The sequence below is a fragment of the Suricata suricatta genome, chromosome 4 (assembly GCF_006229205.1).
Source record: "Suricata suricatta isolate VVHF042 chromosome 4, meerkat_22Aug2017_6uvM2_HiC, whole genome shotgun sequence".
NCBI classification, from domain to species: domain Eukaryota; kingdom Metazoa; phylum Chordata; class Mammalia; order Carnivora; family Herpestidae; genus Suricata; species Suricata suricatta.
The window spans coordinates 15671297-15694122 of NC_043703.1; the positions used below are offsets into that span (position 1 = coordinate 15671297).

Consider the following 22826-nt stretch of genomic DNA (forward strand, 5'->3'; position numbering starts at 1 on the left):
ATCATTTAGATCTCGTCGAGACTTAACTTTCTTAACACACAGAGCTGGGCCCACAGGTGACATTACCTGTCAAGGACATTTAGGTATTGACAAAGCAAAACAGCAATGTAAAATTGTGCCAATAAAGGGTAGTTCTACATAAATAGGTACTTTCCACTATTCTACCTAATCTCTGTCATTTCATCCTTTGCCTAGAAAATACATTTGAATTTTTTTTACTTCGGTATATTTGACACACAATGTTACATTAATTTCAGGGGTACAGCATTGTGATTCAACCTTTCTTTATGTTTTGTTTTGCTTGCCATTAGTGTAGCTACCCTCCGTTATCACAACACTATTACAGTGCTATACACCAGGGAGTATATTCCCTCTGCTGTGCCTTTCACCCCTGTGACTTATTCATTCCCTAACTAGAAGCCTGGATCTCCCTCCCCACGTCACCTCCATTGCCCATTTTCCCTGCTTCCTTCTGGCAATCATTTGTTTGCTGTAATTATAGGTCTGATTCTGCTTTTTGTTTGTTTGTTTATTCATTTGTTTTGTTTTTTAGATTCCGCATATGAGTGAAATCATAGGGTATTTGTCTTCCTACACATTTGCGGTTTTTAATGCAAGGCTTTGTTTTTTGTAACATTTTCTTACTTGTATGATATATACTGACAAAAATGCTTAACCGATTGTTTCAGAAAACTATTTCTTTATTTATTGAGGCACCGAAGATGCCGGTAGTTCTTTTGAATTTGTTTGTATTTTATTTCCAAAATGTTAAATAAGTTTTCAAACATACAGACACGTTGAAGACTGTTATAATGTGTAATACCCGGGCTCCTAGATTCTCCATTTAACATTTTCCTATACTTGCTTTGTCTAATATCCACCCATACTTCGATCTAACCATTAATCACTTTACTTTGTATGCATTCAAAGTAATATCCTTTTGGTTTCTACCTTTCCTGGGAGTTTAATGTTGACTTTAATAAAACAGAATTAATAAGATCAACAATACAAACTGTATTAAGTACTCCAAATTAAATCAGTAAAGTAAAATATAATTGGTCTTACCTCATAAAGATACTTAGAAATGGTTTAATATCAATTAACTTTAAAATGTATTTTCCAACAACAAAAGAAAACAAAAAAAAATGATACCAAATATTGAGGAGTCTGGTGACTTAAAAAAAATTTTTTTAACATTTATTTATTATTGAGAGACAGAGGCAAGTGGGGAGGACCAGGCAGAGAGACAGTCACACAGAATCCAAAGCAGGCTCCAGGCTCTGAGCTGTCAGCATAGAGCCCAACCTGGGGCTTAAACCCACAAACTGGGAGATCATGACCTGAGCCCAAGTTGGACACATAACTGACTGAGCCACCCAGGTGCCCTGGGAAGCCTGGTGAGTTTTAACTTAAGCGGACATTTGTGTCATATGATCATCTTCTCCAGATAGGCTATTTTGTGAACATGGCAAATTTTACCCACAACTAAACAATATTGTATTAAAAATTTCTTTTATCCACATATATCCCAAGCCAGTTGCAGAAAATAGAGAAAATAATTATATATTCTCCATACAAAATTTAGGTGGAATTCCAAATTCTTATGCATTTTACTTATTGGATATGGTTGCAATCCTACAAACTTGTGTCCACGGAATTTTGTTTTCCATAGCCTTGTGACTTCTGTTGTGACCCTGATGCCTTTCTCCAGACACCAACTCAGTTCTCACCTGAGCTGGCCAAGCAATTTGGTCCCTGGAATGTATCTCACTATTGGTATTAGAGGATGCTTTGCTTGTTCTCACTCAGTATTCCAGGATCAACGTAGAGCATGTGTCAATGCCTGGGATGCTTATTTGAGATCTCTTAGGCAGTAGGGACTTTGTCACCCTTATAATCTGCACTGGTCTGCAAACCATGTGCTCATTAAAAGGCGTTGTGATTATGATTTAGGCACTCAGGAAGTGCTTTGTGAATTGAACTCCACTGTGCTCCTCAATTTCTTGGCCACATTGAGATTCAAAGAAAAAAAACAAAGACAGTTTTATACATCTTAGCATTCAATTGTTACTTTTTAAGTTTGTTTTCAAAGAGGCTATTGATTGCATTAATTCCTAAGCCTTTTTTTTTTTTTTAATTGTGTTGGAACCCGTACAATTTTCTCAGTCTGACATTTTAGAAGAGTCTCCAACTCAGGGTAGCAACCAACACAGAAAATTGAATAGCCTTAATAACCTACAAGAACAATGTTGCTCAAGTTAAATGTGGCTCTCTCAGCCCCTTCGGAAATGACATCCCTCCTGGTCAAATAAAGGGCATCTCAAGAAGAAGAAAAGGAGTGTGGAGTATCAAAGTTGAAGCTTTCATGTTCACAGGCCCATATTTTTTGAATTGATACAACTGTGTGCTTGAATTAAAATAAAAAAAAATCATCACTTCAAACTGAAGACTTTTAGGAGTAAGCCTCTGAAAAGAAGGTTGCTTTTAAATGCCAACTGAGTGAGGGATATTTCTATTTTTAACTATTGAATTGGATTTTATAATTGTGCTATAGCAAATTTTAAAAATATGTTTATTTTAAAATCAATATAGACTCACAAGATGATGGAGAAAGAGTAGAGTCCTGGGTGCACCTCACTCACCAATGTCCCTTGATGGTGACATTTCAAATAGGCAGAGCTAACCAAGGAAATTGATGCTGGTATGTTACTGTAAACTGGTCTATAGCCCTTATTCAGTGTTCATGAGTGTTTCTTTTTTTTTTGTTTGTTTAATTTTATAGTTTATTTATTTTTGAGACAGTGAGAGACAGAGACCGAGTGGGGGAGGGGTAGAGAGAGGGAGAGACACAGAATCAGAAGCAGGCTCCAGGCTCTGAGCTGTCAGCACAGAAGCCGATGCAGGGCTCAAACCCACGAACTGTGAGATCATGACCTGAACCAAAGTCGGACGCTTAACCAACTGAGCCACCCAGGTACCCCTGTTCATGAGTGTTCCAACCTGCATTCGTGTGTGTGTGTGTGTGTGTGTGTGAGTGCGCACGTGCGCACGCACAACTGTGCAATTTTATTCCACGCAAGGATTTGTGTAATGATACCACAATCAACATAAAGTACTTTTTATCACCACAAAAATCTCCTTTGTGCTACCTCCTCTGTTCCTATCTCCTTGCAAAAATCTATTTTCCATCTCCATAATTTTATCATTTCAAGACTATAATACAAATGGAATCACATAGTACATAACCTCTGGACCTTCATATATTTTTTTAACTGAGCATAAGCCCTTGAGGTCCATCCAAATTGTTCCATGTATTATGCACCACTTTCCTTTTTCTTACTGAGTAGTATTCCTTTTTTGGATGTAACAGAATTTGTTTAACTCTTCATCCACTGAAGGCTCTTTGGACGCTCCAGGACTTTGCTGTTAGAAAGAACGTTTCTATAAGCATTCATGCACACGTTTTTGCATGAACATGATTTTTCATCTCTCTGGAATAAATGCTCAAGATTGCAGTTGCAGGGTCACATGGTTAGTGCATGTTTAGTTTTGTAAGAAATGGCTGAAGTATTTTCCAAGGGGGGTTTAACATGTTACACTTCCACTGGCAGTGTGTGGGATATGCAGGTTCTCTTGCCAGTGTTTTTGTATTATCACTGTTTCTTAGTTTAGTCTTTAAAATTTTTTTTAAATGTTTATTTATTTTTGAGAGAGAGAGACACACACACACAGAGTGTGAGCCAGGGAGGGTGGGAGAGAGAGGAAGACACAGAATCTGAAGCAGGCTCCAGGCTCTGGGCTGTCAGCACAGAGCCTGACTCAGGGCTTGAACCCACAAACCATGAGATCATGATGTAAGCTGAAGTTGGCTGCTTAACTGACTGAGCCACCCAGGCGCCCCAAGTCCTTCTAGTAGATATGTTATCTGTTTTTAAATTTATGGTGACATTCTTCTGAGTAATATTCATACTAGTATTCCAGCCTCAGTAGGTTGGAATAAGCCTTAGACCTAAACTCATCCACCAGCTGGTTCTCAGAAAATATACAACATTAAATCAACAACTTGGAATTATTAGATAATGTTTATGTTTAGTGGAAAAAAAAGGAGTTCTAAAAACTCACATTTAAAATTTAGAATGGTGTAATATCTCAAACATATAGTATAGCAAATTTATAAAAATTACAAACTATTAGACAAAAAAATTCCCACTAAAGAGAATGTATTCATTTAGCAAAAATAAAGAATATAATCCTTGTTAAGAAACATGTTGAATTTTGTTTTAGTTAATGTAGAAATTTTACTGTTTTTGAAAAACAGAGCTGTAACTTATTAGATCTTGAAAGCAGACTGGGAAGGGGCAGCTGTGTGGCTCAGTCAGTTAAGTGTCTGACTTCAGTTCAGGTTATGATCCCCGGGTTCATGGGTTCGAGCTCCACATCGAGCTCCATGCTGACAGCTCAGAGCCTGGAGCCCGCTTCAGATTCTGTATCTTGCGCTCTCTCTCTGCCCCTCCTCTGCTCATGTTCGGTCTCTGTCTCTCAAAAATAAATGAACATTAAAAATATATAAAAAAAAGGAAAGTAGACTGGGAAGTAAACTTAGGGAAGTCAGTTAGTTGAGAAGTGCATAAAAGTGGTATCCATGTGGTGTGAATATTTATTTGTGCTGTCACCAAACTTTTACATGCTGTCCTTCACCACTAGCATCTCTTTGTCAAGAATGCACAAGATAGTGTGTGTGCAGGAATAGTCAGTGGTTACTACTCCATTATCCTACTATCGAAAAGATGGACACAAGTTTGTGGGCGTACCAAGTAAGGTTCCAATATCAATTCCCTGCATCTTGGGCTTAGTTCTTCTGCTAACTTCTTTTGAAGCTGTTTATATATAATGACATTAATAATCATCTTAGAGTTGGTATTATAACTGACTAGTTTTAATAATCATATAATTTATAATTAGGCTTCTTTGGTAAGATAACATAAAAATAAATAAAATAACATAAAAATAATTGAGCTCTCAGTTTGAAACCTTGTGATTTTCTCTCACTGTTGTTTATGTTTATTTTTTAAAAGGTTAAAGCAAGATAAACTGAAACATAGCAAGAAATATAAAAAGAACCCTTAATAAAACTGTAGTAGGAAAGAGGACTAAGACTTACTTGCCTGGTTTCATCATGTGTATCAGGATGTTACAGCAAGTAATTCTTACATTTTCTAAAAGTGATTTGAGGCATAGCACACCCATAACCAAAAAAACAGAAATTCATTTCATGTCCTTAATATCCGTAAGATATTTTGTATCTGGACCAGCACTTATGCACTGATGTTCACATTAACTATTTATAATACTAGCCAATGTAAAATAAGCCTGTCACCTAAAATATTTTTAGAAAACAAGACACATGTCAAAGTTATAAATCTCTATTTATACACAATGAACATATACCTAATGAGTGCTTGTTTCTATGGAAATCATATAGCCAAAATAATCCAATAAATTTATTAGTCTTCTGCTCCCAAAAGACAAACAAGGTAATATAAGTAAATTATTTAACCAGAAAAAAATAAAAAGTGTGTTTTTGAGCAAAACTCCATGCTATTCTCCACCATTTCTAATCTATGGTTGTAAGAAATGATGAGATATTTCTAGTCATCATCTTAACATATGAAATTCTGAAGTGTCTTTTGAGGCCCTCAAGAAAGATTAGATTGCATTCACAGTAGTTTCATGTTAGGTAATTTGAATTATTTTAAGCAATCTATAACCTGTAAAGAGGCTCTGTAAGAAGTTCCTGAGAACTTAAATCTCTTTCTTCTTTGTTCAGTCATGCAACTTTTATTCATCCAGGACTTAATGGGGATGAATAAAGAGATCTCAAACCAATGTCAAGATGCTCAGAAACTGCTAAATTTCAGTAAAAAGTCACTGCTAAACCTCAAGCCATAGACATTTATAAAGGGTATAAGCATAAGAAGTATCTTCTCTGACTATAATAGCGTGAAGCTAGAAATTGATATCAGAAGGAAAAGTAGAAAATTCACAAATATGTAGGGGCACCTGAGTGGCTCAGTCAGTTAAGCAGCTGACTTTGGCTCAGGTCACGATCTCACGATTCATGAGTTCAAGCCCCACACTGGGCTTTGTGCTGACAGCTCAGAGTCTGAAGCCTGCTTTGGATTCTGTGTCTCCCTCTCTCTCTGACCTTCCCCTGCTCATGCTCTGTTTTTCTCTGCCTCAATAATAAATAAAACATTAAAAAATTCACAAGTATGTGGAAATTAAACCACACATTCTTCTATAACCAATATGTTAAAGAAGAAATCAGTAGGGATATTAGAAAATACTTAGGGGAATAAAAAGGAAAATACAGATACAAAAACTTATTGCCATAAATACCTACATTTAAAAGAGAATATGTCAAATCAGTAACTTCATGTTATACATAAAGAATTTAAAAAAGAAAAGCAAACTAAAAGCAAAGTTAGCAAAAGAAAGGAAATGATGATTAGAGTGGAGAGAAAACTTGGGTTTTAGTTTGCTCTTTGTCCAGTTCCTTAAGGTATAACTTTAAGTTATTGATTTGAGGTGTTTCCTCTCCCAGAAATTGGGAGAGAGGTGTGAGATCATCTCTACCCCTGAGCCTCTATAAAGAATCAATCCTGACAACACCTTGGTCACAGACTTCTGGCCTACTGAACTGTAAGGGAATAAATTTCTGTGGTTTTAAGTCACTGGTGGTAAGTTCTGGTAGCCAAGTAAACTGATGAACACCCCAACAAATTAGGTAACATTGATAAGATAGACACATTACTAGAAACATAAGTTACCAAGACTGAATCATGACAACTTAGGAAATATGAATAGATCTATAATAAGTAAAATGGTTGAACTGGTAATCAAAAAGCTTCCCGACAAACCCTGGACCAGATGGCTTCACTGGTGAATTCTATCAAACATTTAAAGAAGAACTAACAAAATCCTTCCTAAGCTCTTCCAAAAAATAGAAGATGAGGAACATTTCCTAATTCATTCTAAGAGACCACCATTACTTGATAGCAAAGCCAGACAAAGACATAGGAGAAAAAACAACTGTAGACCGATATCCCTTTATAAATGTAGATGAAACAACAAAATACTAGAAAACTAAATCCAACAGCACATTAAAAAAATTATACACCACAAACAAGTGGAATTTATCCTAGGAATGCAAGGGAAGTTCAAGATAAAAAATCAATCAATATAATAAATCATATTCATAGAATAAAGAGAGAAAAACACATAATCTTAGTTTATGTAGAAAAAACACGTAATCTTAGTTTATGTAGAAAAAGCTTTTGACAAAATCTACCCCTCATTCACAATATGTAAATATGGTAAACTTGGAATAGTATAGAAAGGGACTTCCTAAACATGCTAGACAATGTTCATGAAAAACTGACAGCAACATTATTCTCAAAGGTGAAAGACTGAAAGATTTCCTCCAAGATCAGGAACAAGACAAGAAGACCTGCTATCATCACAATTTTTCAAGATAGTACTGAAAATTCTAGCTAGAGTCATTAAGCAAGATAACAAAATAAAAGTTGTCAATTTGAAAAGGAAAAGCTAAAACTATCTCTATTCATCGATGACATCCTCATACATCTAGGAAATTCCAAAACATTCAAAAATAATACCTTATTGGAGTTAATAAGTGGATTCAGAAAAGTTGCAGAGTATAAGATCAACACACAAACACCCACTGAGTTTCTAACACTAGCAGTAAACAATATGAGACAGGAAATTAAGAAAAAAAAATTTGGGGGTGCCTATGTGGCTCAGTCAGTTAAGTATCATACTCTTGATTTTGGCTCAGGTCATGATCTCATGGTTTGAGAGATTGAGCCCTGAGTTGGACTCTGTGTTGTCAGTGTGGAGTCTGCTTGGGATTCTCGCTCTCCATTACTCTCTGCCCCTCCCCTGCTCACTCACATGCTTTCTCTCTCTAAAAACAAACAAACAAACAAATAAATATTTAAAGAAAAATAAGACAATTTAATTTACAATAGTATCTAAAAGAATAAAATACTTAGGAATAAATGTAACCAAAAAGACTATAGAATTTTACAGTGAAAACTATTAAGCATTGTTGAAAGAAATTAAAGACCTAAATCAATGGAAATATATCCTGCATTCATATACTGGAAGACTTAATACTGTTAAGATGGCAATACTATTCCAGGTAATTTATAGATTCATTGCAAACCTTATCAAAATTCTAGTTTTTCTTTGTGGAAATGGAAAAGCCAATCCTTAAATTCATATGGAATTTCAAGGGACCCAAAGAGCCGAAACAATTTTGAAACAAAAGAAACAAATATAGAGCAAATGCATTTTCTGATTTTACAAAGCACTACAACTTGCTACAAAGCTAAAGTAATCAAAACACTGTGGTACTATCCAGCAATCTCACCTCTAGGTATTTATTTACTGCCCCCCCCCAATTGGAAACATTCTGGAAGAGATATCTGCACTCCCATGTTCACTGCAGCATTATTCATGATAACCAAGAGGTAGAAACTTCCTAAATGATCATTGACTGATGAGCGGCTAAGGAAAATGAGGTTAGTACATATGATGGAGTATTATTCATTCTTGTTGTTGCATATTGCAATAACATGGATAAACCTTGAGTACATTATACTAGGTGAAATAAGCCAATTACTCTTCAGTAAATACAACAAATACTACAAATACAAATACTACAAAATCCTACTGAGATGAAATATCAGCAGGAATCAAAATGGTAGTTGCTGGGGCTGTGAGGGAGAGGCAAATGGGGAGTTGCTAATCAAAGGACATAGAGTTTCAGTCATGCAAGATGATAGAGTTCCAGAGATCTTCAACTATATGTGTATAGTTAAGAATATGTACTGAACATTTAAAATTTCGTTGAGATTAGATTTCATGGATTTTTTCACCATCTTCATCACATTAACATCATCATCAAAACTGTAGTACTGGCATGAGAATAGACATTTAAATCAATAAAACAGAGTTGAAAGATCAGAAATAAACATACATGTTAATGGTCAATTGGTTTTTACAAGGATGTGAACATCATTTAATGGATTAAGAAGTGTGTCTTTAATGAATTGTATTGGAGCAAATGGATATTCTCATGAAAAACAATGAAGTTGGACCTGACTTGAGAACATGCACTAAAATTTCTCAAAATGGATAAATAACCTAAATATGAGCAAGACCTATACAGCTCTTGGAAAAACCTACAAAGGGTAAATTTTAATGACCATTGATTTGGCAATATATTTTTAGATTTGACTGCAAAAGAAAAAAAATAAATTGTGCTTCATTAAAATTAATAGCTTTGTGCATCAAAGGACATTATCATGAAAGTGAAAAGACAACCAAACAAAGAGAAGAAAATGTTTGCAATATCATATATCCGATAAGGATCTTGTATCAGACATATACTGAACTCCTAAAACCCAGCAACCAAAAGACAAATAATCCAATAAAAAGGAAGCAAAGGATTTAAATATACATTTCTCTAAAAATATATAAAATGTCAAAGTAGCTCATGAAATGATGTTCAACATCATTAGTTGCTAGAGACTGAATTGAGATATTACTCACACGCCTAGGATTGCTATAATAAAAGAGACAGACAATAATAAACATTAATGTGGATATGGAGATTTTGGAACCCTTATATAGAAGCCAATGGGAATGTACAATGGCAGCCACTTTGGAAACATGCAACTACCATATGAGTCAGCAATTGTAGTCCTAGTTATACACGCAAATGAAGTGAAAATATACACCATACAAAAATTTGTATGTTCATGTTTATAGAAGCATCATAGCCAAAACCTGGAAACATTTAGTTTATCCATTCATCAATTTATTTCTGTCAGTTGATGAATGGATAAATTAAATGTGGTATATCCATTCAGTAAAATATTATTCAGCAATTGAATGAAATTCTGAGATGCTGCATCATTGATGAACTTTGAAACTACATTAAGCCAGTCACAGATGATTATGTGATTCCATTTATATACGAAATGCATTGTGTGATTCCATGTATATACAAAATGTCCAGAATAGACACATCAATAGCGACAGAATGTATTTAGTGGTTGCCAGGGGCTGGGTGAAGGATGAAAGAAGCAGAGGTTGGGGGTAGAGAGTGATGGCTAACAGGTACAAGTCTTTTTGTGTGATGAAAATATTCAACAATCAGATTTCAGAAACATTAATGGTTGCCCAATACTGTATTTGTATACTAAGTACCACTGACATTTACACTTCAAATACCATTTACATTTCCCAGTAAACTTTATGGTATATAAACTGTATCTCAATAGAGCTGCATGAAAGACAGATGGAAGTGTCTTTAATAAATTCCTACTACCATATTTGTAAGTTTTACAGAGGAGTTACTGAGCTAGAGACACAATTCTTTATCACCTAACTAGAACTTTATTTATCCACGGGGTTATATAAAAATTACTTAAATAATGTTAACCTTGAATTACATTATACCAAAATTAGTTTGATGTGCATGACCTGAATGATATTTCAACACTTTCTTTCAAGAAGTCACCTATTATTTCAACTTGCTTGCTTAATGGTGGCATGGTGGAGATGAACTACTGTGTATACTAACTGGAAACCTATAAGCCATCCAATTCAGTTTGAATATTGATTAAAATGAATATGCTCTAAAACCATCTTCTCTCCATCTTGTACCATTGAGAGAGAGCAAGGATAAGACAGAAAGCAATCATGAATTGCAAATCAGAGCCTGAAGGAAATATATTCCCTATGTCAATGACAAATGTTTGTAGCACCATCATAATAAATATTCAGCCTATTTTAAAAAATGTAATTTACTTATTAGCTAGAAACCCCCCTAGAAAAGCCTGAGTCTTATGAAGCATTTGCAAGCCATATACTGATTGAACATGTCGGGTTTGGGAGAAAACGAACAGACCTAATTTGCATACCTAATAGCCGTAACTGCAGAATTTCCAAAGCCAACTCTAAGTACTATTGATGCTGTACAACACTTACAAACAAAATCAGGACATGAGAAGCAAAGTGAGTTGAGGTCTATGTCAGTTCCTGCCAGCTCTATTAGTGCTTGTCAGATTATGTCACAAATTCAATGTTACATAGATCCAGTTCGTATGTTTAATTTTATTCCTTAAAGCATAAATAAAAATGCCACAGAAGTTAGTAAGTAAATATTATTATTCAGTTTGGAATAGTTCCAAATAGCACTTAAATAAATTACACACACACACACACACACACACACACACACACACACACACACACACACAATGGAGATTTTCATCCTTGGAATAAAATAGCTCTTTCCATTAGGTAAACACATATTTCAGAGGGCTTCCTAATGTGTTTACCCAATAGAACACAACATCATTTTAATTTTACCTTGCTCCATCATTATGAGGTCTTGGTGATATTGCCTTTTATATGTGCAGTCTGCCTGACATTCTAAACTTTGCCCAAATGTAAATTTTCAAATGTGAATACAGAATGTAAAATAAGATCCCTAAGTGTCTCATCAGGGAATAGTTGTCTGCCTCAGTTAGAAATTACAGTTTAAATATTACTTCATTTAGAAGAAACATTTTAGCAGTGACTTTCAATATGAGTCATTGATGTGAGAATCCACATTAGTAAAAGCTATGAATTCTAGCCTCTGTACAGTGGAACTAGCATATTTATAATGTTTCTGCTTCGGAATATACACAGTCTGCCCTTAAAGTAAGGGGATGGGGTATTTTTAAGAAAGTAAAACCAAATCACTCATTCTGTAATGAACATGTATAACTTTAAATGTCTAGTGTAAGGAACTGGCATATGGTAGAGGGTGAATAATATTAAAATATGTCTGATAGATACAGGAAAATAGACAAATACCATACTGTGTTTTGGTAATTTTTGATGCACAACACATGGATATGAATTTTGTGTTAATCTCTATCTATCTATCTGTCTATCTATCTATCTTATAGTTCTCCACAAATAGTACTATGCCTTCCTGTCAGTAACACTGATGTTACCTAGCTTATGGATAATATAGTTTTTAGCAAACATAGAGATTCACATTAGTCATTTTATTTCCTTTTATTCATCACAGTTTTATTTTTTAAAAATGTAATTTATTGTCAAGTTAGCTAACATACAGTGCACATGGTGTGCTCTTGGCTTCAGGAATAGATTTCCATGGTTCATGCTTATATACAACACCCAGTGCTCATCCCAACAAGTGCCCTCCTCGATGCTCATCACCCATTGCCCCCTCCTCCTGGCCCTCCATTAACACTTAGTTTGTTCTCTGTATTTAATAGTCTCTACGGTTTGTCCCCCTCTCTGTTTGAAACTATTTTTTCCTCTTTCTTCTTCCATGGTCTTCTATTAAGTTTCTCATATTTCACATAAGAATGAAAACATATCTGTCTTTCTCCAACATACCTATTTCACTTAGCATAATACCCTCCAGTTCAATCCACATTGTTGCAAATGGCAATATTTCATTTTTATTGCCAAGTAGTATCCCATTGTATATATAAACCACATCCCTATCCATTCATCAGTTGATGGATATTTGGGCTTTTCCCATAATTTGGCTATTGTTGATAGTGCTGTTATTAACATTGGGGTACATGTGCCCGTATAAATCAACTCTCCTGTATCCCTTGGATAAATTCCTAGTAGTACTATTGCTGAATCATTGGGTAATTCTATTTTGAATTTTTTGAGGAACCTCCATAACTGTTTTCTAGAGCAGCTGCACCAGTTTTGTAAGTGTTCCTGTTTTTCCACATCCTTGTCTGCATCTGTTGTTTCCTGTTGTTAATTTTACCAACTTTGACCAGTGTGAGGTGGTATCTCATTGTGGTTTTGATTTGCATTTCCCTGATGATGAGTGATGTTGAACATCATTCCATGTGTCTGTTGGCCAACTGGATGTCCTCTTTGGAAAACTGTCTATTCATGCGTTCTGCCCGTTTCTTCACTGGATTATTATTTTTTGAGTGTTGTGAATTCTTTATAGATTTGGGATACTAATCCTTTATCTGATTTGTCATTTGCAAATATCTTCTCCCATGCCATCGGTTGCCTTTTAGTTTTGTTGATTGTTTCCTTTGCTGTGTAGAAGTTTTATCTTAATGAGGTTTAAATAGTTCATTTTTACCTTTATTTTCTTGCCTTCTGTGACATGTCATGTATGTTGCTGTGGCTGAGGTCAGCGTCATTCTATTTCTTGATAAATCTTACTTTAGAATCCCCATGGTTCAATGCACCAGTGTATTTCCATGGAAATTCCCATTCTTTATTTTATCCTGCAAAATGCCAGCATGAGCCTTTTCAGGAAAAGTCCTAGGGAGGCAATTATACCTCACCTCCAAGTGAGAAATACCTGGAGTTCAAATGACTGGCCAAGAAATACAGAGCTAGTGAAGAACTTGGCTTCACTTAAATTCAGGGGCAATTATACAACACTAGTTTGGCCATGCTCTAATCAGCTGGCTGACAATTGAAGCATGGATTGTCATCAGCAACAAAGAGAGTATTCAATTTGGAAGGTTCTGTGGGCATGGAGAGAAACTGGTTGGGAAGAGATCCCCCAAGAGAAGCCAGTGGTGACTCTACTTTTCAAAATAATAATAATAATAATAATAATAATAAGAAGAAGAAGAAGAAGAAGAAGAAGAAGAAGAAGGAGGAGGAGGAGGAGGAGGAGGAGGAGTAAAAATAATAAGATAATAGTGTTTGAAACTGAAAAAGATAGTAATGTACCAAGAAAATGTTTCTCTCCCCTCTTCTTTCAATATTAATGAAATGGAAGGCTGTGAATGAATTGATTCTTAAGTTCATCCAGTAAATATTTAATAAGAATCACCTTGTACTGAAACCGCTCAAGGTGCTATAATGAAAATGAATGGTGGATTTCAAAGTTACCAGGGGCAAGAGTCACAGCTGAGGGAGAGCAGGTGAGAAATACCAGGAGTTCAGATGACTGGCCAAGAAATACAGAGCTAGTGAAGTACCTGATTTCACCTAAGAAAGACTAGTGGGAAGCTAACCATAAGAAACTCACAGGAGAACAGGAGGACAAAACGGGAGAGGCATAAAATCAGAAGCAGGTAAACTTGAGTGATCTTGCACTATACATTGATAAACATTTTTGTTATTTTTATCTTAAGCAAATACCTTCTAAGGACAACTTGATAAGGATTACAGGGCACATTGTGTGTTTCAGTACTTCAGATATTCCCAAGTGTCCTGGGGATGGGTGAGAGAGAAGAAAATATACCAACAAGAGCAAAATTCCATGTAGTGAATTACGGGAGAATTTGTAGAAGAGTGATATAAAAAAAATGTTTCTAGTTTTCTAGTGTCAAGGAAGTTTAAAAGATTGTTCCTGCAAATAATCCAGGGCCACCTGAATAATTCTTCATTTTCAATAGACATTTACTAGGAAGGATGAAACTGTGTAAGTTATGGCATATTTGATATAGCGATAAGCAATATTATGCAGCCATTAATAAGGATGAGACCGTGCCATTTGAGACAACACGGATGGACCTAGAGGATATTATGCTGAATAGGCTGAACGGGTTATGGGGAGGGGGAGATACAGACTTCCAGTTATTAAATTAGTAAGTCATGGAAATAAAAGGCACAGCATAGGGACCGTAGCCACTGGCATTGTAATAGTGTCAGGTGATGACAAATGGTAAGTACACTTGAGGTGAGCACTGTAGCCCAACAGAGAAGTTAAATCGCTATGTTGTACACCTGAAACTAATGAGCATTGGGTGTCACCCATATGCAGATAAAAATTTTTAAAAAGGATATAAGCAGTGTTACTTTACAGTGATTGATTGATAAGAAGGATGAAATGTAAGAAAAAGAGGGTAACTTTTCCCCAGGCATGTCGCCTAGCATTCCTCGATTTTCCCCCCAAAAGACCTCCCAATTCCAAGGCCCTGATGGGACACCCCCATCTAATAGGTATTAGTAAAAAGAAAGGTATTCTGAAGAAGTGAAACAGTGTTTCATTGAACATCATGCTGATTTATCAACAAATATAATTTTATGTGATTGAATACTAAATTGGGAACTTTATGAACATCTGGAAACCTTTAGTACTGTGTGTGAGTGATTAGGATATGATGATTTTATTTCTTTCTATTTCTTTCTAGTCTTTGAGCCCTAACCAGGGTATATGCCTCATAATTACATTTTATTTAAAAAAGGTTTTTTAATGTTTGTTTAGTTTTGAGAGACAAAGAGCACAAGCAGGGGAGAGGCAGGTAGAGAGGGAGACACAGAATCCAAAGCAGGCATCAGGCTCTGAGCTGTTAGTACAGAGCCCAATGTGGGGCTCAAACTCATAGACTTGCACTGAAGTCGGTTGCTCCACTGACTGGGCCAGCCAGGCGCCCCTCATAATAGCATTTTCTTATGAAAACTCCTATTATATTCATGTTATTTCAATTCAGAGTGCAAATTTCAGAAATGTCATCCACCATTAATTCCTACATTCAGAAAGAATTATATAAAACCACTGATTACATTTTAGGTCAAAGCTGAAATTAACATATTAAGTATAATTTTACTGAGCTCTAAAGGATATATCTCACATTAGCCTAAATTATGTAGATAACTAAAAATATAATTTATGAATGTTCCCAAGGAGTTTGCTGTGCTTCAACATTATTACATAGTTTTCATGTTATTATAAATATATAAAAATCTAACAACAGAATCAATTAGTTCATTCCATATTGTTGTGGAAAGTGCTAATAGCTAAAGGATTATTCCCCAAACTACATATGTAGAGTCTATTGGTAATTAAATCCTGGCATATAGAGTATAGCCTTTAGGACAGCATATTAAGCTTTTGCAACTTGAAAGCGTTAATTCAGCTTCTGGAGACACCCTACTAAGTATAAGTAAAAACTGGATTTTATATTTTTTTTTGGTCGGCATTTTCATTACCCTCGCCCTTCTAATGTCAATCTCCATTAAAGAGGAGGAATATTAAATGCACTTATCACACTTAGGAAGAAAAATTAAATTAATCTTTTCAAGTCCTTCTTGAAGAAAGTTTTAAGATTTCTAAGTTTTCAATGGCATTCACTTTTTAAATTTTTTCCCCCAGATTTCATCAGAAGAGTCATGTTAGCATAATGTGTTTGACTAACTGAAAACACATTTTCTCTTTTAATATGCATAGATTATTTTACCTTCAATTTTGGTTTGTTTTTGCAGGCTGTGAGGTTATTTTAAATGATTTAAATGCTGCCTGTTTACTGTGCTGCAAGGAAAATAAATTTAGAGAACATTAATCTATAAAGCTTTATTTCTTCTAAAATTTCTATCAATATACGTAACAACTTTAGTAGCAATGCCATTCAAACTCATGTGTTTGGTATGTATAAGTGTGTCACAGGTGCTGAAATTTAGCTGTTCATGCCATGTAGACTTAGACTAGAAAAATGGGATCTTCTCCATCATCTGAACATGCGTGGCTTTCAGGACAGGCTTCCTGCATCTCACATCCATTCTCTGCCCACCAACGCCAGACCTCAGGCATCCATTCACTTTCTACATCCAGAGATAGGGTTTCTCGTCTCTGATCTTCTAGTCCTTAAGTAAAATTCGAGGTCCTTCTTTTTCTTTCAATTTTTCAAAAGTTTATTTATTTTGAGAGAGTGCCTCATTTCCACAAACACTGAGATCATGATCTGAGTCAAAATCAAGAGTTGGACACTTAACTGACTGAGCCACCCAGGCACCCCTACATGAGGCCCTTCTGAGAGATACCTAAGCAGAGATGGTTTTATGTGAATCCATTTCCACATCTTGAACCTTTAGACAAATTCCTTCCTAAACCAGACCTGCCAAAACAGCCTACTGGTAAGACCAACTCTTTCACCATCTACTTCCTACAAATCACAGAGACATCCTTCTCACCTACCCCTAAATGTAATATGATGCATGGCATCACAATGTAAGTACTGGAGCACCAGAAATTGGGGTGAGATGCTAGGAACAATTGAAAATATTATCCACATAGAGAAGCAAATTATTCTAATGTCTGGATCCTTTACAACGATCCTTTAAAAAGCAGGTCATTTTTAATATTTTGCTTCCAACAAAATTGAAAGGGGACTTAGTCAAACTGTCAGCTGCTAGATTATTAAAAATAGGTTTTGAAGATAGCTACTATGTTATTTTTGGCCTATAGCTTGGAAGAAGTTCAAAGAATTGAGTGACTTTCCACTAACAACATTCCTTTTATTCCTAGCTAACCATTTATTTGAATAATGTTTCTCAATAAATACTCCATAACAATAAAAAGGAGTGGAATTGAGGCAGAACTATTCTCTATATCAGAAAGAATTCATCCAAAGATTTATGAGCCAGTACAGAGCTGAGGATCCCATCATTCTATTAAGGAAAGAATCTGCAACAAAACTTTATCTTACAACTTTAATTATCAAAGAATATAAGATATATATGTGTGGTTTTGATTAATGTGGTACCAATAATAATTGTAATGCTAATTCAATCCAGAAAAAAATCCACTTAGAGTCTTTCAGTCATGGAAATTTTTTTAAAAGGTTAATTTCACTTTATATATATGCATTTGCCACAGGAATGATAAGGTTGTTATTAAATTTTTAAGGTATAAATATGTATTTTATTAGCATAAATTTCTATGGGGGGATTAGCATGATAATAAGGGTTCAGGAGAAAGAAAAACAACCACTGAAGAACTTGTGCATGCTTTTTAAATGTATCCTAATGGATTACACTTTGTGGAGATACTCACATTTTTATTTCACTGAACGTGTTGAAAGAGTAATGTCCTGTTTTGTCTTAACTGTCAATATTACAATATAGCAGAAATTACATTCTTTGAAATTATTTAAACTATAATAAGCATTTCAGATAACTCACAAAGGTTTGTAAACATAATAGATTTTTCAAAATTAGTTTTGGGAGCATACAAACAAAGACGGGGAAGATGATTACACTGGGCCTGCACCTCCAGTTCTGGTGTTGATCGATCCCTTAAAGGGATAGATCAGGACAGTGTGTCAGGGTCAAAGTCACTGAGAGCTGCAGTGTGGACATGAGTGATGAAATGTGAGGTTTCTGTGTGGAGAGTGGAACAGAGATGCTAGGAGTTAGATGCTGTTATCATTTGCCAGAAAGTAGACAAATACGGATACATTTTGGATTCCACGTTGACAAAGACATAAATTGAGCCCAGAGAAATAAAAACAGATACTCTGTTTGGGAGCTGATATTTTTGATAATTTTTTTCTTTCTCTTTCCTTTCATTTTTCTTTCTTTCTTTTTTTTTTTTTTTGAGAGGTTGCCTTAAGTCTTTAGTATAAAATTTAAAAAATAAAAACATCTAAATAAACTTATCTAAAATGTAAGGTAGACACACATTTAGAGAAAAACAATGTCATTTTAAACACTAAAAAAAACCCCTTATGCATAAGCTATGGACATCATTTATCATGAGTGGTCTCCACAATACAATGGGGTAAGTACTCTCAGTTGAGTTACAAGTCTAGCTTTTCAAACAAAGGCTTTAAACATGCTGACAGGTCAGAAAGATCTAATGTAGCAATGGAAATTGTTAAAAAAAAAACCCAAAAAATAAAAAAAATAAAATAAGAAAACTTGAAGGAAGAAAAGATCAGCAAGACCAATCACACATGACCATTAGGGGAGTAGAGACAGCGGAAGGGTCAGTGAGACTCAGAATGAAGGGCTGTAGGCAGTGAGTATGTGCGAATCTTCTCTGTCTTACCTTACAAATTCTCTCTGCGGTCAGTGGCAGCAAGTGTGTTAGATGTGGATAGTATGCAAAGACACTACTCAGGTAATTGCTGTGAATATCTCTGTGTTTATTGTCTGTGTCCACACAATGTAAGCTCCCTGGGAGCAGGGATTCTCCCCTTGTGTTCACTGTCCACTGCTGTATCTTGAAACAGTGCCTAACCACAGAAAAGGTCAATATTTGTTGAATTACTGTGTGAGTCAGTATTTGAATGAATGAATAAATGAATGAATAAAGTTCACAGTTTCAGTATCATGAAAGTCAAAGGAGGAATTCAAGAATGGTGTAGTCACACATGTCAAAAGCTGATTTGGGGAACTGGAAAGGAGGCGATGGGACCTAGAACTTAGGCAGCCATTTTGGAAAATTTTAAGTTAATATTTGAGGACTATTCCTTCAAAAGTTGATTCTTCATCAGAGAAATAGCACAGTGACTAAGAGAGGGAATTCAGACTTATGGAGGATGTTTTATTTATTTATGAAAACATGATGGAAGACATTAGAATGAACATTTCTCATGCCAATATGAGTAATAAATAACTCAAATTGCTGACATAAACAAAAACAGTACTATTTCTTTACACATTACTTTGCAGTTTTCAAAATACTCCAATACATATGACCTCACTTGAAACTTGAAATTACCCCTTAAGATCCCCATTTCATCTCTGGAAATTGAAGTGAGAAAGGCCAAATATCTTGTCTAAAGTCATGCATCTAGTGAATGGCGGAGCCTAGAATAAATCTCCATGTCTTGATACACTTCAGGGTCAGGACGATTAGAATACACTCAAAGAAACACATTTTGGCTTTTCAGGAATATGTGAATGACATGGGTTAATTTAATGGGGATTTTGCTTTAATGTGCCAGCTTTGTCTATGTAAAAATGTTAGAACACTGAAATTTGGTGCTATCTGTCATGTTCATTTACTGTAGCTATTAACTAGAGCCAATAAACAAGTGGGTGGTTAATAGCCTTTTTTACCCTTAGGAGAGGAGGAATTTCAATATCATTTGCATTTCTAAATCAAAGTGCTCAGCACAATATGTCTTTTTTTTTAAGCAGAGAGTATTGAAGATTATTGAAAAAAAAAACCTGATCTAATTTAGACACATCAGAAATATCATGCCCTAGGAAAATGTTTATTTTAAGAAGATATGCAGTTTTCCTCCAGAAAAAGGACATCATAAGAGGCAGACACAGATAAGCTGGAAAGTACAGGATGAGAGTAAAATAATAAACCAGTCTAATCTTCTAATGGCTTATATTTGTGACTGAATAGTTTTGCTAACACTTGAGAATCTATGACTTGATGCAAAAAAGTACAGAATCAGGGGTATATGGGGTGGGGGTGGGTACTGAGTCTGGGAACTAAAGTGACTTATTCATATTTCCTGACTGATTAATTGCACAATGAGAAAGAGCCCATGTCTCCTGCCTATTTTCCATCCATACATCCATACAAAATTACTACATCCAAGTTTCTTCTTTTTTTAATGTTTATTTATTTTTGAGAGAGACAGAGTGTGAGCAAGGGAGAGGCAGAGAGGCAGAGAGAGAGTGAGACCCAGAATTCAAAGCAGGCTCCAGGCTCTGAGCTGTCAGCACAGAGCCAGACATGGGACTTGAACTCACGATATGTGAGATCATGACCTGAGCCAAAGCTGGACATTTAACCGAGCCACCCAGGTGCCCCAATACATCCAAGTTTCTAATCTTGCAAAGACTCAACTCATAATAACTCTGTAGTACTCTACTTTATCAAGTGGCGAGAGGTTTTCTGATTTGAACAAATAATTAGACTAGACAATGAGTGAAGAAGACAAGAAAAGTCTGGATTTCAAAGGGGCTGCTATTTTATGCAGTTCATCACCAACCTTCCCAACCTGGAATATCATAAAAGCCTGAAATGGCCTTGGTAAACTGTCGTGCCAATGTTGAAACTTTAAAATGAATGCTCACTGGGAATCATTCTCCAGGCTACGTAAATGGGGTGAAGAATGTACTATGTGTATAGAGCAATCTTCATAAAAATTAATTTCATCTTCTTGGAATTATAAAATCACTCTCTACACCACCTTAAATCCTGATTCAATTCTACCTTTTAATCCAGACTTAAAGGATTACTGGTCACCGTGCATTGTGTGAAAACTTAGTTTGACTTGGATTCTTCTGGTTATTGCATTTTACATTGTGACATAGTAAAAAATCAAAATATACATACAGTTTTCGTTTAAAACTTGACTGACTTGATAAATCTGGTAGGAGGAAGCACAGTGACTAATTCTGAAAACAAAATTATTAAAAATCGGTTATTTGATCATCATAAGGCTTGTATTCTTTAACATAAAAAAGAACTAGGTTCAGTTGAAACGTGTACATGTTCCATTATGTTCTAAGTGTTGTTTGCCAATTTGCAAAAAATGGAAACGGGGGAGGAGGGGCTCGAGAGGAGTGCAGGCTGGGCTACAGCGCAGCAAAGCAGACCTTGTATTTTATTTCCTACGGTCTCCTGTGATTGTTCGTCTAATTATCTGACAGGAATTGAGATGCAAATAAGAGAAAAATGTGCAAACTTTTTTTGGCCTTTTCTATAATAATGCATGTTAAATTTATCTAAGCTATAAATTAAAATTTCTTCTCCAAAGCAGCATTCACTATAGATGAGGGCCCAATCTATCAGCAAAATGACACGGAGGAAAATTTGAGATTACTCTTTGGAAATGCTGGAATTATTAATGCAATTTTGCCTGCTAAGTTATGTGGAAGAAAGTGCTCCTAGGCACTACTTCATTTATTCAACTGAACAAACTAGTCCATTAATCAGTCTGTATCCTTGACTTGTCCTGTTGGTAATAAAATGTATTCTTCAAATGACACACCTATAGAGGGAAATCTTTTGATTCCCAGAGCAGGGAAGAGCTCAGATATACAAAATTAACATTTTTTTCAACCTCATAAGTGAAACTGACAGAGGAAGATGGGCAGTGATTTTGTTGAAGCCTCTGGATTTGGTCAAAAGAAGGGAAAAGTATGATTACCAATGGGTCTTTGATCTTTAGTACTAACTTAACTTTCATTCCATACTCTACCTACTCAATCAGAATTGAAGTGGATTGATTGTGCATCTTGTTTCAATTCTCTTTTTAATATCATACTGTCTTTTCTTGAGTGTCAGGAAAATTTGAATTAAGTAGACTGTATGACAGTCCATGATAGGAGACTGAGCATCTAATAAGCAAAAGAATAACGTTTCTGTTTATTGACTTAACACAAAAAGTCTAATTTTTACTTGTTGGGTCTTTAAAGGAGATAAGCTGAAATGATATTTCAATCCTTGTCCTGATTCTCATCAAAGGGGATAACTACTGATGACAAGTCTTATTAATTAATCGCTATGTTACAGTAGTTATTCTTATCATATCAGTTATAAATAATAACAGGCCATTTTGTCTCAACCCTCCCTCTAATTACTTACTGAAAGCAATGCCCTTCTTTGTAATGGTGACACGTTTTCCTCTGTTCTGACTGAGCTCTATTGACGCGATTGTCATCTTGTAACAGCACAAGTCACTCACATGGCAGATTTACAATGTTCAAACTTTTTAAAGTTCTTAAACTTATAATTAGACTATGTGCTCAATTTTTATACAAACAGTTCAACATCTGAGTTTCTGCTTAAATACACCTTTGACACACTACCTTCTTGGCAGGTTCCAATTATACTTTATTGACTGGAATTGCCAACATTGGAGAAAACACACGCTGCTTTCTTAGCTGTGACTGGTTATTGACCACAGTTGCCAACCCTGGAAAACGAGCATGTGGCTTAGTTAGCTGTGGCTGCAGACTATTTTCATTCACAGCTAGATGTGAATTATTGCCTTCCCTTTTGTCAATTTTTCCTT

General features: G+C 35.4%; 1 protein-coding gene across 1 annotated transcript in view; it reads right to left on the minus strand.

The window, feature by feature from the left end:
- Nucleotides 1–22826, minus strand: part of GPC6 (glypican 6) — a 1091050-nt gene that overhangs the window by 357272 nt on the left and 710952 nt on the right. The gene's annotated exons all lie outside the window — the stretch shown is intronic.